The following is a 25829-nucleotide window of genomic DNA, read 5'->3' as shown; positions in this document are numbered from 1 at the left end:
AGGTAAAAAAAAAATAGTGTAGATGGGGGAATCACATTACATTCGGCTTTATCCACAGCCGCTTGGGTAATGTAAGGTTTACTAACTTTACCTGTAACATATTTAGTATAATATATATATATATATATATATATATATATATATATATATTTATATTTACTGAGAACACACAGTTCCCATAGACACTTATGTAAAGGTACTTTTCAGTGCCTTTTTTTCTAACACCCCACATCTGCCCCCTAAAACTGCCTGGTGTAGTAATTTTATTAAAAAAATAAAAATGCTTCAATTTCTTTTTTTAATAAAATACAAACCACTGTTCTGATCTCTGGTTAATCTTATAAGAGCTAATTGCTATTGTGAATTCGCAGTAGCAATAACCAGACTCTTGTAATAGCTGGTTATTTATTGCGCGCCCGCAAACGAGTACATTTGCCCGTTTGCCGGTGCACAATAAATTAGTGCTCCACTTGTAATCTGGCCCTTAATAAATGCTAGATGGAATGATGCCTTCAAAGAAAAGATTATTCTGAGAATAGCATGTAAATGTATGTTTTAAAGTTTCATTAGCTGTTTAAATATTGACAAAATAAACTGTCTAAAAGAAGAAGAAGCTATTCCCCAGTAAAAAAGCAAAGCTCTCAAAAGAAATATAAAGCAAATGTTCAGGAAATTAAGAATTAATTTTCCTGTCAGAAAATAATTAATGGAAAACCTAGGCAATTCCATATTTTTGTTTTTCATTAGTTAGTGAAACATAACTATATATAAATTAATTTGGATTAACAATCAAGAATTTATAGGGGCTTAGTGGATTTGGGATCTGGCTGTGGCCACAATGGTTCAATAAACACTAACTCCCAAATGAAATGAGTAAATAATTTCAAACCAGTTTCCTCAAACAGGTGTCCTCATTAAAATATAGTTGGCAATCTCTGCTACTGAAATTAGGAACGGGATGCAATTAATGGAATGGGGGATGTGCATTACAGAGAAGGCTGGGGCTAAGAACGTAGGAGAGTTCATGTCTAGGTCATTTGGTCAGGTCTACATTTAATCAACACAGGTCATTACCATTTGACGGCTGTTTAGTCAACCATATAAGATGAGTTAAAAGGAAATCCTTCTGTATTCTCCTTAGTAAACTTGTAAACTAATGCCTACCCAATCTATTAATGGTTCAGATCTGAGTCTCCATTGTGGTAGTAATTACTTTGTCACATGTACATTGTTTTCTCATGAGCTACACAATGTTACATTATTTTACATTGCTCTACATCTCTGTTCCAATTGTCATTGCTTGTTTAATGTTTAAATCGTGTGGTCTTGCCTACCTCAATGACATCATTTAGTTGCTTTCTCACAGAGTAACTGCATTTAGGACCCATTTTATTAGATACAATCTTATATTTTTGTGTAGCTCTATGTACCGTTGTAGAAAACATATACAACATTCTATTCAATATTTAGTAAAGTTAGTAAATATATAGGTGCCTATTTATCAAGCTGTTAACCGCAAATACGCTGGAATTCTGCAGCGTATTTGTGGCAAGCCTGATTCAACTTATTTATCAAAGGCTAAAGTAGAATTTTGTGACGTAACATACGATCCGCCGGTCAAAGTCCAACACAGATCAAAGCTTACGTCATTACAGATGTTCTGAATGCAAATCCGGCTACTTTTGCTACTTATTCAATTTCTACCAGGTATGCTCGGCAGTATTCTGGCCCAGTGTACCTGGCTTTCAATCCGCCGCCCTGGAGGCGGCGGATGCCATATGAATCAATGGGAGTCTGAAAGCAGCGAAAGCTCATGTTCGCTGCTGCCCGATATCCTATTGATTCCTATGGGAGAATAAAGTTTCGTTTACACCTAACACCCTAACATGTATCCCGAGTCTAAACACCCCTAATCTGCCCCCCCCTACACCGCCGCCACCTACATTATACTTAATAACCCCTAATCTGCACCCCTACACCGCCGCCACCTATATTATGTTAGTAACCCCTAATCTGCCGTCCCCAACGTCGCCGCTACAATATTAAATTTATTAACCCCTAAACCTAAATCTAACCCTAACACCCCTTAACTTAAATCTAATTTAAATAAATATAAATAAAATTACTATCATTAACTACATTATTCCTATTTAAAACTAAATACTTACCTATAAAATAAACCCTAAGATAGCTACAATATAACTAATAGTTACATTGTAGCTAGCTTAGGGTTTTTTTTTTTATTTTACAGGCAAGTTTGTATTTATTTTAACTAGGTACAATAGTTATTAAATAGTTATTAACTATTTAATAACTACCTAGCTAAAATAAAGACAAAAGTACCTGTAAAATAAAATCTAACCTAAGTTACAATTATACCTAACACTACACTATAATTAAATACAATTAAATAAATTACATACAATTAACTAAATTATATACAACTATCTAAAGAACAAAAAAAAAAAAACACTAAATTACAGAAAATAATAAACAAATTACAGAAATTTAAACTAATTACACCTAATCTAATAGCCCAATCAAAATAAAAAAGCCACCCCCCAAAAAAATAAAAAAAACCCTAGCCTAAACTAAACTACCAATAGCCCTTAAAAGGGCCTTTTGTGGGGCATTGCCCAAAGTAATCAGCTCTTTTACCTGAAAAAAAAAAAATACAAACAATCCCCCAACAATAAAACCCACCACCCACACATCCAACCCCCCAAAAAAAAACTAACTAAAAAAACCTAAGCTCCCCATTGCCCTGAAAAGGGCATTTGGATGGGCATTGCCCTTAAAAGGGCAGTTAGCTCTTTTGCAGCCCAAAGCCCTAACCTAAAAACAAATGGGTTTTATTTTTAGGTTAGGGCTTTGGGCTGCAAAAGAGCTAACTGCCCTTTTAAGGGCAATGCCCATCCAAATGCCCTTTTCAGGGCAATGGGGAGCTTAGGTTTTTTTAGTTTTTTTTTGGGGGGGGGGGTTGGTTGTGTGAGTGGTGGGTTTTAATGTTGGGGAGGTTGTTTGTATTTTTTTTTTTTCAGGTAAAAGAGCTGATTACTTTGGAGCAATGCCCCGCAAACGGCCCTTTTAAGAGCTATTGGTAGTTTAGTTTAGGCTAGGGTTTTTTTTTTATTTTGGGGGTGCTTTTTTTATTTTGATATGGCTATTAGATTAGGTGTAATTAGTTTAAATTTCTGTAATTTGTTTATTATTTTCTGCAATTTAGTTTGTTTTTGTACTTTAGATAGCTGTATATAATTTAGTTAAATGTATGTAATTTATTTAATTGTATTTAATTGTAGTGTAGTGTTAGGTGTAATTGTAACTTAGGTTAGGTTTTATTTTACAGGTACTTTTGTCTTTATTTTAGCTAGGTAGTTATTAAATAGTTAATAGCTATTTAATAACTATTGTACCTAGTTAAAATAAATACAAACTTGCCTGTAAAATAAAAATAAACCCTAAGCTAGCTACAATGTAACTATTAGTTATATTGTAGCTATCTTAGGGTTTATTTTATAGGTAAGTATTTAGTTTTAAATAGGAATAATGTAGTTAATGATAGTAATTTTATTTATATTTATTTAAATTAGATTTAAGTTAGGGGGTGTTAGGGTTAGACTTAGGTTTAGGGGTTAATAAATGTAATATAGTGGCGGCGACGTTGGGGACGGCAGATTAGGGGTTAATAACATAATGTAGGTGGCGGCGGTGTAGGGGGGCAGATTAGGGGTTAATAAGTATAAAGTAGGTGGCGGCAGTGTAGGGGGGGCAGATTAGGGGTTAATAAGTATAATGTAGGTTGCGGCGGTGTAGGGGCAGCAGATTAGGGGTTAATAAGTATAATGTAGGTGGTGGCGGTGTAGAGGGGGCAGATTAGGGGTTAATAAGTATAATGTAGGTGGCGGCGGTGTAGGGGCAGCAGATTAGGGGTTAATAAGTATAATGTAGGTGGCGGCAGTGTATGGGCAGCAGATTAAGGGTTAATAAGTATAATGTAGGTGGCGGCTGTGTAGGGGGCGGCAGATTAGGGGTTAATAACAATGTAGGTGGCGGCGGTGTAGAGGGCGGCAGATTAGGGGTTAATAAGTAAATAAGTATAATGTAGGTGGCAGTGGGCTCCGGTGAGCGGCAGTTTAGGGGTTAATAACTTTTTTTTGTTGCAGTGGGGTCCGGGAGCAGCGGTATAGGGGTAAAACAGTATAGTATAGTGTGGGTGTTTAGTGACAGTATACCAATAAAGCTGGGAAAAATCCGAAGAGCAGCGAGATCGATGACTGTCAGTTATCAACAGTCCGCTGCTCATCGCCCCGTACTTGGTGCGTGGCTTTTTGACAGCTTTTTTGGTAACTTTGGAGAGCGTATTTAGGTCCGCGGCAGTGATGTTAGGCGATCTTAGGCGAGCGTATTGGTGCCGGCGAATGCAAGTAAGTTGACAGGTTGATAAATAGGGGCCATAGCCTAGATGCCACTATCGGATTAGCAGCTCATGTGTCTGCTTAGAGTATCATAGAGTAAGAGGATAGAAAAATAATGTAATTTAGCAATCACATAGCAATAAGGAGAGGAAATATGGGAGAATAATAACTGCCAAGCTCAGGTTTGTCCGACCTCAGACTCAGGGTTCGCATATTGCCCTCCAGCAAATTTTCTTCTGGATCTTCTCTCTTATGTACTATTTCCTTATGAATTTGTTCTCTTTTAGTTTTAGGATTTTGTATAATCTTTGAGGAATTGAGGTTCCTATACAAACATACATACTTGGATAAAATGTAAAAAGAGCTCTATTATTATTTATTTCCATTATGCTTTGAATGATGTAGTTTCAAAATTATATATAGAAATTGTACTAATTTAATATATCTATATACATATTTTGCTAAAGGTTTGTATATTTATTGCAGGGATGGGGAACCTTGGCAAGCCTGATGTTTCAGAACTACATTACCCATGATGCTTAGGCACTCTGAAGTCCAGTTGTGCATCATGGGAAATGTAGTTCTGAAACATCTTGATGGCCAAGGTTCCCCATGCCTGATTTAAAGAGACATGAAAGTAACATTTTAACTTTCATGGTTCAGAGATAAAATATGACATTTTAAAATAATTTTCAATGTACTACTTATGTTATCAAAATTACTTTGTTCTGTTTGTATACTTTGTTAAAAAGCATATCTATGTAGGGTCAAAAGCAGCAATGCACTACTGGGAGCAAGCCTGCAATTGGTTGCTAGGAACATATGCCTCTTGCATTGGTTCAGCAGATGTGTTCAGCTAGCTTCCAGTAGTGCTAAATCATACAGGTTAATTACAATACTTAGATGATGATTTATCTACATTTTCCAAAATTTACCATTAAAGGGGCATATTTATCAAGCTCCATATGGAGTTTGATGCCCCGTGTTTCCGGTGAGCCTTCAGACTCGCTGGAAACAGAAGTTATGAAGCAGTGGTCTACAGACCGCTGCTCCATAACCTGTATGCCTGCTCTGAGGCCACGGACAGAAATCACCAGAATACAATCGGGTTGATTGACACCCCCTGCTAGGGGCCGATTGGCTGTGAATCTGCAGGGGGCGGCATTGCACCAGCAGTTCACAAGAACTGCTGGTGCAATGATAAATGCAGAGAGCGTATGCTGTCGGCATTTATCAATGTGCAGCGGACATTTGATAATCGGTTCTAAGAAATTGCAATTGACCCCATAATCATATGTAGGCATGAGTGCAATGATAATATGCTGAAATACATTGCAGCATCATATTTCTTACAATTAAACTTCAGAAACCCATATTGCAGGTGTGCCAATGCAAAGCACAGTCTATTTTCTTTCTTTTTTTTGTAATTTCAGGGGTTAATAATCACAGGCATCTATTTCAGCTGCAGAGCACACAAGAATGTATTAGAAACATCTGCAGGTCCTACTTTGAAATGGAAGATTATTCATATTGCTTCAGGAATGTTTTAGAATAGCATCACCATTTAACAATTGAGAAAAAAGTTACAAAGAAAATGTAAAAGTATTGTACACAGCAATTATACACTTGTTGAAATGAAAATCTTTCCTGGATTCTTGGGATCCAATTTCATGGTGGTCAATTGAAATGACATGGCTGTAATTATAATTGCATTATTTCATATGTTTACTAGATCTTCAAACCATAATATAGACAAACTGACACAATAAGCTATTGTTAGTTATCATCCCATTAGTATGGTATCTAATGTCATGTCTAGTATCCTAATATTATATCAGCCATCTAGTTTTAGCAAAATAATCCCATAGATTCACATTTTAACAATTATTCCTCAGTGATCAAAAATGTATTTATAAAACCACACATATAATTTAAATATGTTACATTGTTATTTATGATAAACAGTTAATTTGTGTGTAAATTGTATGCTGACGACACTCAAATCTCCTTCTCTGCACCAGACCTATCTCCTTCCTTGCAAACCCGTGTCACTAACTGTCTTTCTCACATCTCTTCCTGGATGTCCTCTCACTACCTCAAGCTAAATCTCTCCAAAACTGAGCTCTTTATTTTCCCCCTTCTTCCAAAATCTCCATGACTGTTGACAACTCCATCATTAACCCTACCCCGCATGCCCGCTGTCTTGGGGGGTCACACTTGACTCAGATCTTTCTTTCACTCCTCACATTCAGTCCTTGGCTAAATCCTGCCACTTCCACCTTAAAAACATCTCTAAAATTAGACATTTCCTCACACAAGACACAACTAAGATTTGAATCCACTCTCTCATCCTTTCCCAACACGATTACTGCAACTATGTCCTCTCTAATCACCCCAGCTGCCGCCTAGCTCCTTTAAAATCCATAATGAATGTCTCTGCCAGGCTCATCTTCCTTACACATCCCTCTTCATCTACTCCACCTCTCTGCCAATCCCTTCACTGGCTTCCTCTTGCCTCCAGGATTAAACACAAGATTCTCACTCTTACATACAAAGCCCTCAACTGCACTGCTCACCCCTATAACTCAGACCTTGTCTACCAATACTCTCCCTTCCGTCCCCTTCGCTCTGCTCATGACCTCCTACTCTCCTCCAGTCTTGTTTCCTCCTCCCACTCCCATTTACAGGACTTCTCCAGACTGGCTCCCATTTTGTGGAACTCTCTGCCTCGCTCCACAAGACTCTCCCCTAGTTTTTTAATCATCAAGCACTCCCTAAAGACTCTACTGTTCAGGAATGCATACAACCTACACTAATCTTTATATCAGTTCCTCTCCTCCATTGCTATCCCCTTAAACCCCCTTAGCATGTAAGCCTAAGAGCCATGCTGTTTGTAGATCACCTTCTTTAGAGCTGACTACAACAGTGCGACTCTTGGCAGGGCCCTCTACCCGTCTAATCCCTATAAATGTTTCCTTGTATACCGCCTATGTTTACAGCGCTGCGGAATCTGTTGGCACTCTACAAATAACCGATAATAATAATAATAAAAATAACCGATAATAATAAATTAATGTTATGGTTAAGCCATGTGACATTATAAATTGCCAAATCTGGCAGCCACCAATGAATATGTTTACACAAAACATATGTTGTTCGTTAGAGATAGATATGCTACAAGACTAAATGTCTTGGAGAGTGGGGGCTGAGCCAACTGCCGAAGCAGAGAGATGCATCTTCCTAGAGCTCCTGTTTGTTTTAAAATTTTATTATTTTGAGCACATTAAGGAACCTTACAGTAAGTTCTATTCTTCATTAAGCCCTGGAGCATGGGACGAATGTTTCAATGGCTTTGAAGGCATAGTGTTAGACACTACATCGGCACAAGAATTTTTTTTTGGCCTGCTGTGCTGGCTGAATGGGGTGAAACGCCATTTTAAAAGAACAACAACACACTGTTGTTTATATTAGAGACTCAGCCGTATACTACCCTATGGAGAGGCAAGTTCTATCTATGTTGCATGACTTGATGTTCACTTTGGATGCCCATCAGGGTGAACTAGTAACGGTGCTTAGAACAGCTATGAACTGGAACCAAGATGCACCGATAACAAGTGGGGTTGTGGAAGCAACTAGAGGATATATACCGGACACACCACATGTGAGTTGCAATGTTTCTCAATACTCAGAGAATGCGCACAGTGAGGTTAAAAGACGTCCTGAGCCCCATATAGTAGAGTCAACGGGGCTATGCACACAACCAATCCCCCTGCAGCCTATTGCCACTAAAGTGGAAAAAACACGTCCTCAACAGCGGGAAGCTGGGTCTTTACTAACCCCAATAGCAACTCCCAATAGGGGTAATCTAAAGGACTCACCAGCAAAGCCATGGTCAGATCCGGTAAGAATTTCGTCACTGGGGCTTGATCTCTTTGCCGACAGCATTGGGGCTGGAACAGGGCTGCTTACTGAGGCTCTGTTTGTGGACTGCAAGGTTTTTCTGAATACAATGTATGGGAGGGTCACGAGTGGATTTCCCCCTATGATCAGACTGCTAGTATGGTTTTGCCAGGGACACTCTGGATATGTGCACTACGGATCTTGCAAGTCGGTGGGCATTGGATGAAGCAATGGGACACATTACAGTGAATGAGAGACTTTAGTCCCCAATATACTGAAGTATTTTACTTTTCACCTACAAAGTTATATTTTTGCTGTTTCTTTCTCATTTGATTCCCTGTTTTATCTTTGATTTAACGCTTCCTAACCTACTTATAACCAAGTCTACTCATTTATGATCTAAGTGGGGAACTTTCAACGCTGCCTATGAGGGATCTCTATCAAACACAATGATCCTTACAAATTAGGCATCGGTTGAAAGTATTCTGTTACCTTCTTTAAGCGGTCAGAGAGACTCTATGGCCTTACAGAGCTTTTACTTCGTTATGTGCCATATCAGAGACTGAGGACCTTTTGGCGATTTTAGAACTCTCTAGATTTCACTGGTTACATAAATCTTAAGTTTAAGAAGAGTATTTTGGGGATATTTATTCTTTTTATACTTTATTTGCTTAATAAGAGTTAGAAAATGTGAGTTTAAATGTTTAACCCCTACAACTCAAGTTTAGTATTGGAGATTATAGAATAGCCTACTATTATACCATCTTATTTAGAATGGGAATTTGTATATTAATCACTTAAAAAACAAATAGGCTGTCTAGCTTTATCCTTAGGTGCATTTAGATGTACTATTGCTAATTATAATATAACATTCCTCTTGAGAACCTTACTAAATGTTATCATTCCGAAATGGACAGACACTTTGGGTAAAAAAATTTTACTTGGTAAAGCCAAAGGTGTTATGATGAGTATAGCAATCTATTACCTGGAATTTATTCTGTTGGACACTTAACTTGCGCCACTAGTTATTATTAGAGGTGGCTTTTGCAATTGTACTTATAGAGGAGTTAATCACTCAGAACTATTACTCTTAGCTATGATGCCACTTCTGTTCAGGCTCCTTGTGTTTATCCTGCAAACTAAGTACGTTTTTTAGATATAGACCCCTCTCTCAGTTATGCGAAAGCACATTCTCAATCATTCTGTCTATGCATTATGAACATTTCTTCTGTTTGTCTAATAGGCAACCATAATCCAAACTCTTTCTGTTAGGGGTTGAAATAGGTAGCACAGTTATGCTAAGCTGAACTCTTGACCTCATTTTTATGATTGCCTTAACTTTACCATTCCCTATCCTTTAGACATCCTGAAGAAAATCTATTAACTCAATAGCATGATAATGTGCGTTAGATATTGTTCATGTACCTACATTATTTTTATATACTAACCTTGGTTATGTACTAGTATTTTGGGGTTACCGCATAAGCCATTATAATTCACAACTTTATAGTTTAAGTTGACTTATACTACACTTTGCATAGTGTGTTATTCTGCTCTTATTTTCTAGATGATATTGCTGTTTTAATTAAGACACTTCTACTATAGCACATTGGTACTCATGGAAGTCTTATGATCCCAGCCCTTGGTATCAAGATGTCTAATTAATAAGTTTTTCCTCTAGGTTGACCTACATACTGTAGCACCAGCTACTATACCTAAGCTTTATATCACACTTAGACCTATTTCATATTGGGATAAACTGAGGGAAAATACAACAAATCTATAACCTAATCATAGACGCACTAGGATAATCATAATGTTTCTATGCCTTAAATAAGCAATTTATCCAAGGACGTTGTTTGAATAACCCTTACATACTTTTACTATAACATTGTCATGATTTTGTCCGTTCATCGCCGTGTCACCGCGGCTCCCGGATCTTCTCTGAGTGAATGACGTCACGTTGCTTAGCAACATGACGCTTCCTCGACACACCCCTCTGATGACGTCGCCGCTCCTGCCTTTAAACCACGGCGGGAGATCTTACTCGGGGCCCGTTTGTTTGTTCCCCTTGGAGTTTGTGAGTACCATACCTAATTCTGTTCTATATTCCTGTGTACCGACTTCTGCCTGCCTGACCAAGCCTTTTGCCTAAACCCTATTTCTGATGTTTGGATACCGACTTCTGCCTGCCTGACCTTGCTTTTGCCTTATTCTACTACTGATGTTTGGATGCCGACTACTGCCTGCCTGACCTTGCTTATGCCTTATTCCACTATCTTTTCTTGGGTAACTATAAACCTGCTTAAAGGGACATTTACTTTTACAAGCTGCAAAAGAGAACTTTGTCTTTCTGTTTGTCATAAGCCTGCTTAAAGGGACATTTACTTTTACAAGCTGCAAAAGAGAACTTTGCCTTTCTGTTTGTCATAAGCCTGCTTAAAGGGACATTTACTTTTACAAGCTGCAAAAGAGAACTTTGCCTTTCTGTTTGTCATAAGCCTGCTTAAAGGGACATTTACTTTTACAAGCTGCAAAAGAGAACTTTGCCTTTCTGTTTGATATAAGCCTGCTTAAAGGGACTTTACTTTTTCAAGCTGCAAAAGAGAACTTTGCCTTTCTGTTTAAAGGGACTTTACTTTTTCAAGCTGCAAAAGAGAACTTTGCCTTTCTGTTTAAAGGGACATTTACTTTTACAAGCTGCAAGAGAGTACTTTGCCTTTTTGTTACAAGCCTGCTTAAAGGGACATTTTCAAAACTGCAAATAAGAGCATTATCTTTGTATTTTTCTAACCTGCTTAAAGGGACGTTTTTTCCTTTGTGGCTTCCCTGCATACTGGAACAATTATTATTTTTTGTTATCATTATCATCTGTTTCCTGAGTGGGTCACGTCCTGGTTATTTCTTAGTGTGCTAGCGTGTGTTTTCTATTCACGCTAGCAGTTGGGTTGCATCCCGGACTGATTCCTAAACGGCTGACATTACAAACGGGCCATAAATGGACCCCACTGAATAATCCATCGCCGTGGCTCACCAGGGACAGCTATTGGGATCTCATGCCACCCACTTGCAGTCTCTGGACACTAAACTTGATCAAATAACTGCTCTATTACAAAATTTGGTTGCTACTGCACCTCCCAATCCTAATCCCAATCCTAATCCTATTGAGGCATTTCCTCCTTCGATTCCTAACAATCAGTCTCAGGTACAACTGAGTCCCAGGATACCTCTTCCGGATAAATATGATGGGAATCCTGAAGAATGTAGAGGCTTTTTGAATCAATGCCGTCTCCATTTCCGGAATAGCCCTACTCTTTTTGCTACTCCCTCTTCTAGAATCACATTTCTTATTTCTTTAATGAAAGGAAAAGCCTTGGCTTGGGTATCACCTTTGCTAGAAAAGAATGACCCTATACTTTTGGATGTTGATACATTTCTCTCTATGTTTTCAAATGTATTTGATAAACCTGGAAGGTCATCCGCTGCTGAAGCCACTCTCTTGGATTTACGTCAAGGTAGTCAACCAGTTTCTCAATACGCTATTGAGTTCCGTACCCTTGCCTCTGAAACTACTTGGAATCAGGGAGCACTTAGAGCCGCTTTTCGTAAAGGACTTTCTGAGCGTCTCAAGGATGAATTGGTGTATCGGGAACTTCCAGAATCCTTGGAAGCCTTAATAAATCTTTGTATCAGTCTCGACGCCAGATTTCGTGAACGCCAACAAGAAAAGGATAGAACACAGAGGTCTTCAACTCAAACTCCTTTTCGTTTGGCTCCTCGTTTTTCTAATCCAGTCACTCATGCCTCTCCTACTCCTGATCAGGCTGAACCCATGGAAGTGGGAAGTATAAAATTAACTGAGACTGAACGCTTGAGAAGACGGACTCTTGGCTTGTGTATATACTGTGGCCTTAAAGGGCATTTATTAAGGGATTGTCCTACTAGGCCAGTAAAAGCCAGGGCTTAACTCTAGTCCAGGGAACTGAGTTAAGCCAAAACAGTTGTCATTCCCTATACAAGAAACTTTTTGTTCCAGTAACCCTTCAAATTAGACATAGTAAGATTCATACCCAAGCTCTTATCGATTCTGGTGCTGGAGGAGTGTTCATTGACTCTACATTCGTCTCTACTCACTCTATACCATTACTAAAGAAAGAGTATTCAATTTCAGTCTCTACGGTCAGTGGAGATCCTTTGGGTTCTGGATATATTCAGTTTGCTACTCAACCCTTACTTCTCACTGTAGGAATACTTCATTCCGAGACAATTTGTTTTGATGTCATTCCCACTCCTCAATTTCCCATTATCTTGGGACTACCCTGGCTCCAAGTTCACAATCCTACTTTTTCTTGGACTTTCGGGGAACTCACTTCCTGGGGATCTACATGCCAGACTAAATGTCTTCAAAAGATCACCAAGTTACCACTCACTATTGCTCTCACTATCGAAACTTCGGATTCCTTACCTATGCCTTATCATGACTTTGTGGATGTTTTCTCCAAAAAAGAAGCTGAACGTCTTCCTCCTCACCGTCCTTTTGATTGCCCCATTGATCTCCTTCCCGGGGCTACCTATCCTCGAGGCAAGACATATCCACTTTCTAAACCTGAAAACATGGCTTTGGAAGAATATATTAAAGACAATTTGGCTAGAGGATTTATTCGACCCTCCTCTTCCCCTGTAGGGGCTGGTTTCTTTTTTGTAGGAAAAAAGGATGGCGGATTAAGACCCTGTATTGATTACAGAGGATTAAATCAGATTACCATCAAGAACAGTTATCCTCTACCCCTTATTCCTGAACTTTTTACTTATCTTCAGGGAGCCACCATATTCACCAAGCTTGATCTACGTGGTGCATACAATCTGATCCGTATACACAAAGGAGATGAGTGGAAAACTGCTTTTAACACTCGATTTGGGCATTATGAATATCTGGTCATGCCCTTCGGGCTATGCAATGCTCCGGCGGTTTTCCAACATTTTGTAAACGAGATCTTTCGTGATTTTTTGAATATCTTTGTCATCATATACCTTGACGATATCTTAATTTTTTCTCAGAACCACCAAGATCATGTGCACCACGTCAAGAAAGTACTTCAACGTTTAAGAGATTTCCATCTGTTTGCTAAACTGGAGAAATGTTCTTTCCATCAAAAATCCATACCCTTTCTGGGTTATGTAATATCAGCATCTGGATTTGAAATGGATCCTACTAAACTTTCTGCCATATTGGATTGGCCTAGACCTGATTCTTTGAAGGCTTTACAACGTTTTCTGGGCTTCGCCAACTACTACAGGAAGTTCATCAAGAATTTTGCTACTATTACTTCTCCCCTTACTTTTCTCACTAGAAAAGGACAAAACTGTAAAATATGGCCTCCTGAGGCTATAGAAGCTTTTGAGTCTCTCAAAGAAGCTTTTTCCTCTGCACCTATTCTCCGTCACCCAAATCCAGATTTTCAGTTTATCCTGGAAGTTGATGCTTCCTCTGTTGCTGCTGGAGCTGTTCTGTCTCAACGAATACCGGAGACTGGAAGGATTCATCCTGTTGCTTTTTTCTCTAAAAAATTCACTCCTGAATTTAACTATGACGTAGGGAATAAAGAGTTGCTTGCCATCAAAATGGCCTTGGATGAATGGAGGCATTGGCTGGAGGGTACTTCTTTGCCATTTACCATACTCACTGATCATAAGAACCTTCTTTATCTTCAAACGGCCAAACGATTGAATTCCAGGCAAGCACGCTGGTCATTATTCTTCTCCCGGTTTCACTATAATTTGTCTTACATACCTGGTTCAAAAAATATTAAAGCAGACGCCCTTTCCAGACAATTTCAAGATACCCCAGTTCCTGAGTCTGGTACCATTCTCCAACCTCATGAAGTCATAGCCCAGCTAACAACTTCTTGGTTACAAGATTTACAGTCTGCTCAAAGGAATCTTCCTTTGTCCTGTAAACCTCCCGATGGTTTACTCTTTGTTCCTGAACGTCTTCGTTCCAAGATTCTATTTTGGGCTCATGATAGTCCCCTTTCTGGACATCCTGGCATCAGTATTACCACTCGAAATCTCAAACAGCATGTCTGGTGGCCTACTCTCTCTCAAGATGTTAAAGATTACGTCTCAGTATGCACACAATGTGCCATGAACAAAACTCCTCGCCAACTTCCTTCAGGATTGCTCCAACCATTGCCCATACCTCATCAGCCTTGGACTCATGTATCCATGGACTTCATTACCGACCTTCCCTTGTCAGCTGGAAACAATACTATTTGGGTGGTGGTCGACAGGTTCACTAAGACTGCTCATTTTGTACCCTTACCAGGATTACCATCTGCCAAAAGACTCTCTGAACTTTTTATTTCACATATTGTAAGAATCCATGGATTTCCTCTAGATATTGTCTCAGATAGAGGGGTACAGTTTGTTTCTCGATTTTGGAGATCACTTTGTAAACATTTTGGAACTACAATATCCCTGTCTACTTCTCATCATCCACAATCTAACGGCCAGACTGAAAGGGTAAACCAGTGTCTTGAAACATATCTTAGACATTATGTGGATCACTATCACTCTAACTGGACTTCTTACCTTCCTTTGGCTGAATTGGCTCATAATGCCCGGTACAATTCCTCCCTTCAGACCTCTCCTTTTCATGCGGCTTACGGATATCAGCCCAGAACATTTCCTTTGCATACTTCTTCCACAGTGAATCCTGCTTCTGATCTTACTGCCCGAAGATTAACTCGACATTGGCGGAGAATACATCGTATCCTTTCTGTAGCTTCTAAACGTTACAAGTTCTTTTCAGATCTTCGACGGAAGAAGGCTCCCAAGTATCGCCCTGGTGATAAAGTTTGGATTTCCTCTCGTTTTCTTTGCCTGAAACAACCTTCTAACAAATTGGGACCATGATACGTGGGTCCTTTCCGAATAATGGGTCAGGTGTGTTCCACTGCTTATCGGGTGGCTTTACCCAAGACTCTCAAAGTCCATCCGGTATTCCACGTTTCTCTTCTAAAACCTGTGATGACTAACAGGTATTCTAAACCTTTTTCTAAACCTCCACCTCTGTTTGTGCATGGACACCCTGAGTTTGAGATCAGCCATATTCTGGATTCCAAGCTTCGTGGCAAGAAATTGTATTATCTCATTCATTGGAAAGGTTATCCAGTCACGGAACGATCTTGGGAACCGGCTCATCAGGTAAATGCTCCTACTTTAATCAAGACCTTCCACAAGACTCATCCTGATAGGCCTGGTCCTGTCCCCCGGAGGGGTCCTTGAGGAGGGGGGTGCTGTCATGATTTTGTCCGTTCATCGCCGTGTCACAGCGGCTCCCGGATCTTCTTTGAGTGAATGACGTCACGTTGCTTAGCAACGTGACGCTTCCTCGACACACCCCTCTGATGACGTCGCCGCTCCTGCCTTTAAACCCACGCGGGAGATCTTCCTCGGGGCCCGTTTGTTTGTTCCCCTTGGAGTTTGTGAGTACCATACCTAATTCTGTTCTATATTCCTGTGTACCGACTTCTGCCTGCCTGACCAAGCCTTTTGCCTAAACCCTATTTCTGATGTTTGGATACCGACTTCTGCCTGCCTGACCTTGCTTTTGCCTTATTCTACTACTGATGTTTGGATGCCGACTACTGCCTGCCTGACCTTGCTTATGCCTTATTCCACTATCTTTTCTTGGGTAACTATAAACCTGCTTAAAGGGACATTTACTTTTACAAGCTGCAAAAGAGAACTTTGTCTTTCTGTTTGTCATAAGCCTGCTTAAAGGGACATTTACTTTTACAAGCTGCAAAAGAGAACTTTGCCTTTCTGTTTGTCATAAGCCTGCTTAAAGGGACATTTACTTTTACAAGCTGCAAAAGAGAACTTTGCCTTTCTGTTTGTCATAAGCCTGCTTAAAGGGACATTTACTTTTACAAGCTGCAAAAGAGAACTTTGCCTTTCTGTTTGATATAAGCCTGCTTAAAGGGACTTTACTTTTTCAAGCTGCAAAAGAGAACTTTGCCTTTCTGTTTAAAGGGACTTTACTTTTTCAAGCTGCAAAAGAGAACTTTGCCTTTCTGTTTAAAGGGACATTTACTTTTACAAGCTGCAAGAGAGTACTTTGCCTTTTTGTTACAAGCCTGCTTAAAGGGACATTTTCAAAACTGCAAATAAGAGCATTATCTTTGTATTTTTCTAACCTGCTTAAAGGGACGTTTTTTCCTTTGTGGCTTCCCTGCATACTGGAACAATTATTATTTTTTGTTATCATTATCATCTGTTTCCTGAGTGGGTCAAGTCCTGGTTATTTCTCAGTGTGCTAGCGTGTGTTTTCTATTCACGCTAGCAGTTGGGTTGCATCCCGGACTGATTCCTAAACGGCTGACAAACATGTACTAGTTTATGCTATTGACATAGCTAATTTTTAACCTACTATACCATATAATAAATACTGTATACAGCATAGATGTTATTGAACATAAAAAACATAAAATTTCTCTTTAAAATATATTATAACAATTATCTCTTGCCTATCCCTCACGCCATCCTCCTCCAATCTTAAACAAATTATTCTAGTATAGTTTCCTATCTCCTCTTAGTCTAGAAACTAGCATATTACTTGCCTAACTCCATATGCTAAATATTAAAATATGCTCTGGATCTCCCTTCATATTTTACTATGCGACCCTTTCAGTCATCTACTTATATATACAGTTTTAACCCCCTGATGACATACTCTCTTTTATGTGCCCAAGCATCTCAAGCTGCCAAACATCATATGATCTACACTGACGTTTCGTTCTGCAACTAATTCATCAATAAAAACTTTAGAGGTCCCGTCATATTCCTCAAGTTGCCTTTATATATGGTTCCACCCCCCTTCACCCTTCTCCTCACTTAAATAGCATTGCTTACCCGCTGAAATTTCTCCCCCCATATTATATATTCATTCCTTTTCTTTTTGAGGCTCATAAAGAGCTAACCATCAGACCATCAGTTATATTTATACTATTGGGCCTTTTGGTCTAAATTTTTTTTCCAAATGGTCAGTCACATATGCTATTTTATTGTAAAATCGAGGTTTCATTAGCCTACCTACTGTATACTTTATAATTGTCGAAATATTTTGCTGAATTTTATTTGGATTTCTTTTTCTATTGTTAAAAGGCGATCTGTGTTTCATGATTGTTATGCAAAACCTCAATAAAAAAAAATAAAAAAAAATGTCTTGGAGAGTGTGTAATACCTACCTAAGGGCAACTGTTCTGTCTCCACTACACATACCCCCGGGGTCTATTGTGGAGACAGAACAGTAAAACGACGTTCAACAGAAGTGGATGAGAGAACTGACTAAACAGAGGCCCACTACTGTCATGACAGTTACCTGCAAACAACAGCCTGCAACCTCTAAACAGTCAAACAATGTCACAACGCCAGGCATCCTCATACAAAACAAGGTCCAGAGAAAGTGGCTCTACTAAATCATCTGTGGGCAAGGCAGCCATCATTGCTCACGCAAAGTCCGAAGCCGCAAAAGCGTGCATCGCTTTTGCAGAACAGGAAATACAGATGAAAAAAGAGAAAGCTCTTCTAAAAGTCAACCTAGAGAAGCTAGCAATAGAGAAGGAAGTGGCAGCAGCCATAGCTGAAGCAGAAACCCTAGAAGCAGCTGCACACACCAGCAGTGAACACGGTGGACGCAGCAACGTGCTCGGTCCAGAACAGGACCGCCAAGATACACTGCAACGCACAGCAGAGTATGTCTATCAACACTCCAAATAAGACAGCATCCTTGATCCTGTACAAGAAACAAAGGATGTCATCAGAGAGACAAACCAAAAGTAGCAAACAAAGAATCAGGTAGCTGATCTGGAAGTTCAGCACTTTGAACAAGAGCCTGCTACTACTTTCCTACACATCAAGGAAACTAGCCACTATTCCAGCATACAGAAACGCCTTTCACACCAAAATGGTATGATACCAACTGGCCTAAATCAGAGAATCCTATAAAGGTATGGCCATACACCATGCCCTCCCTTTGATTACACACCGCAAACCTATTCTAGTCCTAACCAATATACGGTAGATTTTTCAAAGTTCTTTGCCCGGCATGAGCTAATTACTAAAGGATTTGTAAAGTTTAGCGAGTCTACCTTTCAGAACGTAATCAGAGGCTTAGATTTGTCGTGCAGTGAAGAGCTAGAGCTCCTAGTAAACTGGCTTGGAAATGAGTCTGCTGAACGTGCTAAATGAATAAGAACTATTAACATAAACTACCCAGAAACAGACCTTAGAATGTTCTGGGAAAGACTTGACAAGTGCTATGGTTCAACCAAGGTCATAGAAAGCGCATTGTTTAAAAGAATTCCCTAGAATAGCTGGTAAAGGTTATCAGAAACTTAGAGAACTGAGTGACCTGCTAATGGAACTACAGGTATCCAAATCAGAAGGAGACTTGCCAGGACTTCCATGCCTTGATACAACTAGGGGCATTAACCCTATAGTCCAAAAGCTCCCCTACAACCTCCAGGAGCAATGGACCACACATGGCTCCAAGTATAAACAAACTCACAAGGTACCATTCCCTCCCTTAAGAGTGTTTGTGGACTTTATAAAATCAGCAAGCAAGAATTAGAAATGATCGCAGCTTTGATTTTACACTATCATATGCTACCCCTTCTAGACTTAAACACTATATAACACCAGTGGCGGTCCATAAAACTAATGTTTCCTCTACGTATTATTTCTACAAGCCATCAACCTCTCCCTACATAACAGATAAAGTCAAAGATCCTAGTCGACAGTGTCCCCTGCACATGAAGCCACATCCTCTCCTGAAATGCAGCGGCTTCAGAGAGAAAGCCATACCGGACCGCAAGGCCTTCCTCAGGAAAAACAATATCTGCTACAAGTGATGTTCATCAACTATGAGATGAGAGACACATAGGTGCGGCGTTCCTGGCAGCGTCTGCGGGCTCAGCAAGACAACCGGAAGTGACGCCGGTTTCAGTATAGTCCTTCCATAGAGAGCCAACGGAGTGCCGTAGCAGTGGCGAAACCCAGCCACTATGTAGTTATGAGAAAAAGAGAAGATGCAGGCACTTCTGTGGATAACTTAAAAACAATGAGTCTTTATTTGAAAAGCAATAAAAAATTGAACAGCTACAACCGCTGTAAAGATCATAAGAAAAGGTACAAAAATCGACAAAGGCAAGGCAGGGGAGAAAAATAGACATAGAAAATTGTCTGACTAGTTTCGAGTACGGACTGTACTCTTATTCATAGACATGCAAAGAGGAGGCTAGACTCGCCTTTTAAAGGGGAAACTTGTGTCTGAAAATTCAGCTGATGTCCATTACTATTGATTGGGACATAAACTTCAGTTAACCCCTCAAAGGCAAGTCACGCCAAGTCTCTGTTGGAAAAAATAAAAACAAAGAACGAAATTCTCAGATTATTGATGTTATTTTAAACAGTGTTACACTCAATATCAGTTAATATTTTAGTAGATGAGGCATAAGACAGGGGCTATTGGCGATCTATATAAAATACCATCAAATGGCATTTGTGAAATATTATTCTATTTGTGTTATGTGTATAATACAAAGTTTGTAGGAGCTGAACCATAGTTACATGTACCTTGTATCCTTATCTGTTGCAATTGGACAGAATTACTATTATGCAAAATAGAGAACAGTATTAGGTAATTGTCCTGTTATAGATTTTCAGATTATAGGTTAATGTAAAACATAGACTTAAAGATATACTAAACTAGTGATGGCATATATATTAAATACACAGTGTCTAATGAACAATATTAAGTAATAGTCCTGTTGTGGATTTTTAGATTATAGATTAATGTAAAACATGGACTTAAAGATATGCTAAACTAGTGATGACATATATATTAAATACACAATGCATATAGACCCTAAAAAGTAGTATAATTTAATTCTGAATACAAGATTAAATATATTAGGGTATGAAAAGAATGACACTAGGTTGAGAGTTAGATACTAGGAAAATACAAAAGTAATACATTGTGTATTTTATTTTATACTTTAATTATCAATAAAGAAGTTGATATCGCATTCACGATTCATTCCTTTAGGAAAGCGTGTTTGCAATTTTAGCATCCAGAAGAGTTCTTTTCTCTCTAGGGACTTAAATTTATTGCCCCCTCTGATGGATAGATTTACAGTATCGATTATTTTAATACTTATATTGGCCTCATTAGAAAAATGTAAACTATTGAAGTGGTTAGCTACGGCAGAGTCTTTGTTATAATTTTTGATATCTCTGGCGTGTTCATTGAAACGCTTTCTAACTTCTCTAGAAGTTTGACCTGTATATTGTAATTTACAGATATTGCATGTAAGGAGATATACCACAAAAGTGGTGCTGCAATTGGCATAAAAATCTGTACTGTATTCTGTCCCTGTACTAGTGCTAATAAATGTGTTCCCTTCCTGAATGTGTGAACACATATTACAGTTTCGACTACCACATTTGTAATTTCCTTTTCATGTAAGCCAGTTGTGTTCCTTTCCTTTATTTCTAGTAACTAGGCTAGGTGATATGGCTTGTCCTAAGGTTTTTGATCTTTTGGGAACATATTTGATGTTGTTGATAAAGGGTCTGAGGATATCATCTCCTGAAAGTATATGTGCATGTTTTTGCATAATTTTTATGATATCATTGTACTGTTTGGAGTACGCTGTGGTGAAAACAATTGCTTCTTTAAAGTTAGATTCTTTCTTTTTTGTCTTATTGTTATACATGTTAGTGTCTGTGTTATATTTTCTAATTTCCTTCCTACATTTTTCAAGACTATTAATAGTCTTGAAAAATGTAGGAAGGAAATTAGATTCCAGGATTTGCAGCTCCAGTCACCATCCAAGGTAAAGCAATATTTAGAGATTTAACCTGTGGAACTCTGGATTAGGATGAACTGAAAAAAGGGATCTGTGGACAGAGTGGAAAAACTCTCTAACAGCTTTAACTAGACTTCACATTGCACGCCTGTATGCCCCTGTGCCATCTACAGAAGTTTGAACACAAAACCTATGTGTTTTCACTGATACATCTGTCAAAGCAATTGCTGCTGTAGCTTATCTAAAAACTGTAGACATCAAAGGACAATGTCATGTAGGATTCGTTATGGATAAAGCAAAACTTGCACTCTGTCCTGAACACACGATACCCAGATTAGAACTTTGTGCTGCCGTATTAGCAGTGGAACTAGCTGAACTGAATACCTTAGAAATGGACATTGAGTTCAAAGACACTGACAGCAAAGTGGTCCTAGGTTATATTTGCAGCGAAAACAGACGTTTCTATGTTTACGTCAATAACAGGGTGCAGAGAATCAGGAGGTCCACCCACCCAAAACAATGGCGCTTCGTATCTACTGATCACAATCCTGCAGACCAAGCAACTAGATCTGTTGCTGCTAACCATCTAAGAGAGACAATATGGCTTACAGGTCCTGCATTCTTGTACAATTCAGACCACACCACTTCTAACCATGACACATTTGGTAGATGCAGATGAAAACATCCGTCCACAGGTGTCTACACTACTTACAGTGACTTCAAGCAACCGACTTGGATCCCTCTGGTTCAGCAGGTTTTCCACCTGTAAATCACTTATTAGAGGTATTGTCTGCTTAGCTCACATAGTACATTCTTTCAAGGATACCCAGTTTGCAGAGGAAAAGACTGTAATGGATGGCGCCACTCTAACATTGCTTAAAAAGTAACTGAATAGAAAAACTTGATTATTCCTACAATTACACAGGAACGTGTGGCCTCTAGGACTTGTTATCAAAACACACCAGTGAAGATGGAAAGGTCCTACTTGTTCTACTGTTTTCATCTGAAGACTCTAATGGTGGCATCAATTGACACCAGGCGGGGAGTGTGCGGTCTTCAGGACATACGATTTAGAAATGTTGTTTAGATATTTTATTTAAGGTTGTTAAGGTTGATATACTGTCTTATTATGTATTACAATGTAATGTGTTAAGGTGTTGCACCATCTAGTGGCCAATTATGGTAATCTCCAGAATTTAATACTGGGACATTTTAGCCCTGCCTCCCAGAACTTATTATTTCCTTAAGAGATAAGCTTCCTATTACGTCTTATGTACCCTAGAAGAAATAAACCAATAACACACAACAACAGGTTTTGGGCTAAAGAACGGTCATGGTCACGTTTATTTATACAAAATAAACCTCTTAAATTAGGCTATTTAAATATGCCAATTTAGGCAACTTATTAATAATAATCACAAAGAACTGTATAATGTTCTTAATCAAAAAATTGGTGGCGGCAACAAACTAGCTAGTCTAACCCCTAATGACAGACGGCCAGGGACCTACACAGTGTTTGCAGCGTGGCACGAATTGAGAGCGCCCAATTGTCAGAGAGAGAAAGCTGTAAGCTGGTAGAGTTATTTGGCCTATGATTCGTAGGGGGGAGTAACCCCTAGGTCGGCACCTAGCGGGCGTCGCCTCCCCCATCATAGGGCATCACTCTTCTCTCTCCCTGCCCGCTCTCTAGTCCCTGACCGACCGCCAGCTAAGGCATAAACAACCAGCCTAGTAAGGCGACCTCCCCAGGTGAGTTGTTGTAATAGCCTGTTCAGATATTGAGACCAAAATTTAGGAATGTAACATTCAAGAAACAGTAAGGAGGAATAGCAGAATATTTCTTAAATGATTGTTAATCTTTGCCTGATCCTAGTGAATAACAAGTAATCTGTGACTTCAATTACTTTTCACTTGCAAGGCAATTTCTGGTAATACTTATTAAACATGACAAGCGGAGGAGAGATACAGTTTATCAATAGAATATAACTATCAACTTGTAGTAGTAAAGTACATTGCAGGGAGTAATTGAAAGTCAGACCTGAATCCTGAGACTGGAGGAGCGTTTTCACTTTCACACGCTGATTCCTGCAGAGTCTCTGTGAGTGAGAGCTGTCCCAGGGCTGTAGCTGATGACGTCAGCGCAGATACACGCTGTGAGCACACAGGTAGATGCGCTCAGGAACTCAAGTAGGATTCAGCAGGGGAACTGCTAGTGTGTGCGACCCGGGCTGTTACATGGAGCAGCAGCTGACACGAGTCTGGAGGAGACAGCTAGGTAAGCGGTAAAGCGGAGGAGAAAGGTTAGAGAGATTCGACAAATAGTTGAATCACAGGATAAGCAAAGTTGGTTTAGGATTAGGTAGCTCAAGAAGATCCACTACTTCAGAGAGGTAGAAGTAGAATGTAGACAAGTGGCTAGGTAACAGCTTCATTTAACCAGCAAGGTGTGGTAGTAGGAGGTGCTCTTTTATAGGGAGCACCTTAAAGGTACAGGTAAAGTGAACTCATCAACCTGTAACCCTTACATAGCCCCCCTCCAAAGGAATCACAGCAAGGTTCAAGGTCTGGGGCGATCAGGGTTATGTCTGTGGAAAAGGGAAACAAGCCTAGGAGCTGTAACATTGGAAGCTGGCTCCCAGGAGTCCTCCTCATGTCCAAAACCCTTCCAATGGATTAGGTAAAATAAAACTCCAGAGCGGAGTCTAGAATCCAGGACACTGTGGACTTCATACTCCGAGTCAGGGGCGACTGAGAGGGTGGAATCACCGGTCCCGGCAAGTGAGGCAGGAGTGTCACACAGTTTGACCAAGGACACATGGAAAGTAGGATGTATCTTGAAGGAGGATGGAAGTTGTAGAGTCACTGTTGAAGGCCCATTAACTCGGGTTACTGGGTAAGGACCAATGAAGAGTTTCCCCAATTTTCTACAGGGATATGGTATCCTAAGATGTTTAGTAGAGAGCCAGACACGTTGTCCCACAGTGTATTGTGGTGAAGGTCGGTGCCGAAGATTGTAGTATCTACGCTGTGAGGTTTGCGCAAGACGGATCTGGTCAAGTATCGAAGAGAAGTTGCCTGCGATATCATTAACTAGATCATTCACCTGTGGGCAAGGTGTTTCAACTTTGGGTAAGAGGGTGAAATTCGGATGCAAACCGTAGTTCACGAAAAAAGGTGAAGTGCCAGTTGTAGAACTTTGGGTGTTGTTGTAAGCAAACTCGGCCAGGGGTAGATAAGTGGCCCAAGCATCCTGTTGATGGGAACAGAAACAGCGCAAGTACTGCTCGAGCCACTGATTCACCCTCTCCGTCTGGCCGTTCGTTTGCGGATGGTAGGCAGTGGATAATTTTTGGTCAATATGAAGTGCGATACAGATATTCCTCCAGAACCTAGAGGTAAATTGGAATCCTCTGTCACTAAGGACTGTTTTAGGTATCCCGTGAAGTCGTACAATGTTACTAATGAAAAGATCACAGGTAATCTTTGCAGTGGGTAAGGAGGTAATCGGTATGAAGTGTGCCATCTTTGAAAACAGGTCTGTTACGACTAGTATGGTAGTGTAGTTGCAAGAATGAGGTAAGTCTATGATAAAATCCATAGAAACTGCTTCCCAAGGAATTTGTGGAACTGGTAAAGGTTGTAGTAGCCCCACAGGAAGTTGTCGAGAAAGTTTAGTTGTAGCACAAACGATGCATTGTGAGAGGTATTGTTTTAGATCCTGATGTAATGTTGGCCACCAGTAAGACCTTTTGAGCAATTCAGTGGTTTTATCCCTACCCATATGTCCTGCAAGGGGAGACTCATGGACCGATTTGAGAACTGAAGGTCTTAATGAAGGAGGTATATATAACTTCCCATCTTTACAAGGAAGACCGTCAGAATTGCAGATGAGATCTAAATGTGGTGTTGAGGAATCCTTAGCGATAGCGTCTTTCAATATAGAGGAAAAATCTGATATAACTCCTAGTATACATTGCCTTGGAATGACAGTGGAGGGTGTATTGAGATTCTCCGGTTTAGTATCTCGCCTGGAGAGAGCGTCAGCCTTGCCGTTCCTTGTCCCAGGTCTATAAGTGATGATATAATGAAATCGAGAGAAATACAGACTCCAGCATAACTGTCTGGAGGAAAGAGTCCGATTAGATTGCAGGTATTGCAAGTTCTTATGGTCTGTATATATAACAGTTGGTTGTGCAGCCCCCTCCAGCAGATGTCTCCAATGGTCAAAATAACACTTTATTGCCAACAATTCCTTTTCACCGACAGGATAATTTAATTCCGCTGGTTGCATAAGTCTGGAGAAGAAGGCAACCGGGTGCAAAGGATCCTTAAAAGATTTCCTTTGGGAGAGAACTGTGCCTATGGCGAAATCCGAAGCGTCAACCTCCAGAATGAACTGTTTCTCCAAATCATGGTACTGCAGGATAGGTGCCGAGGTGAATTTACGTTTCAGTAAATCGAATACTGCTTGTGTTTCCTTTATCCATTTGAAGGCTATGTTTAACTTAGTGAGTTCAGTAAGTGGTTTGGTGATGGATGCAAACCCTGGGATAAACTTTCTATAATAATTCGAAAACCCCAAAAACCACTGCATATCCTTCCTAGACTGGGGCACAGGCCAATCCAAAATTGCTTG

Source organism: Bombina bombina, chromosome 1 (assembly GCF_027579735.1).
Source record: "Bombina bombina isolate aBomBom1 chromosome 1, aBomBom1.pri, whole genome shotgun sequence".
NCBI classification, from domain to species: Eukaryota; Metazoa; Chordata; class Amphibia; order Anura; family Bombinatoridae; genus Bombina; species Bombina bombina.
The sequence above is the reverse complement of the archived record's forward strand: the minus strand, read 5'-3'. Positions refer to the sequence as shown.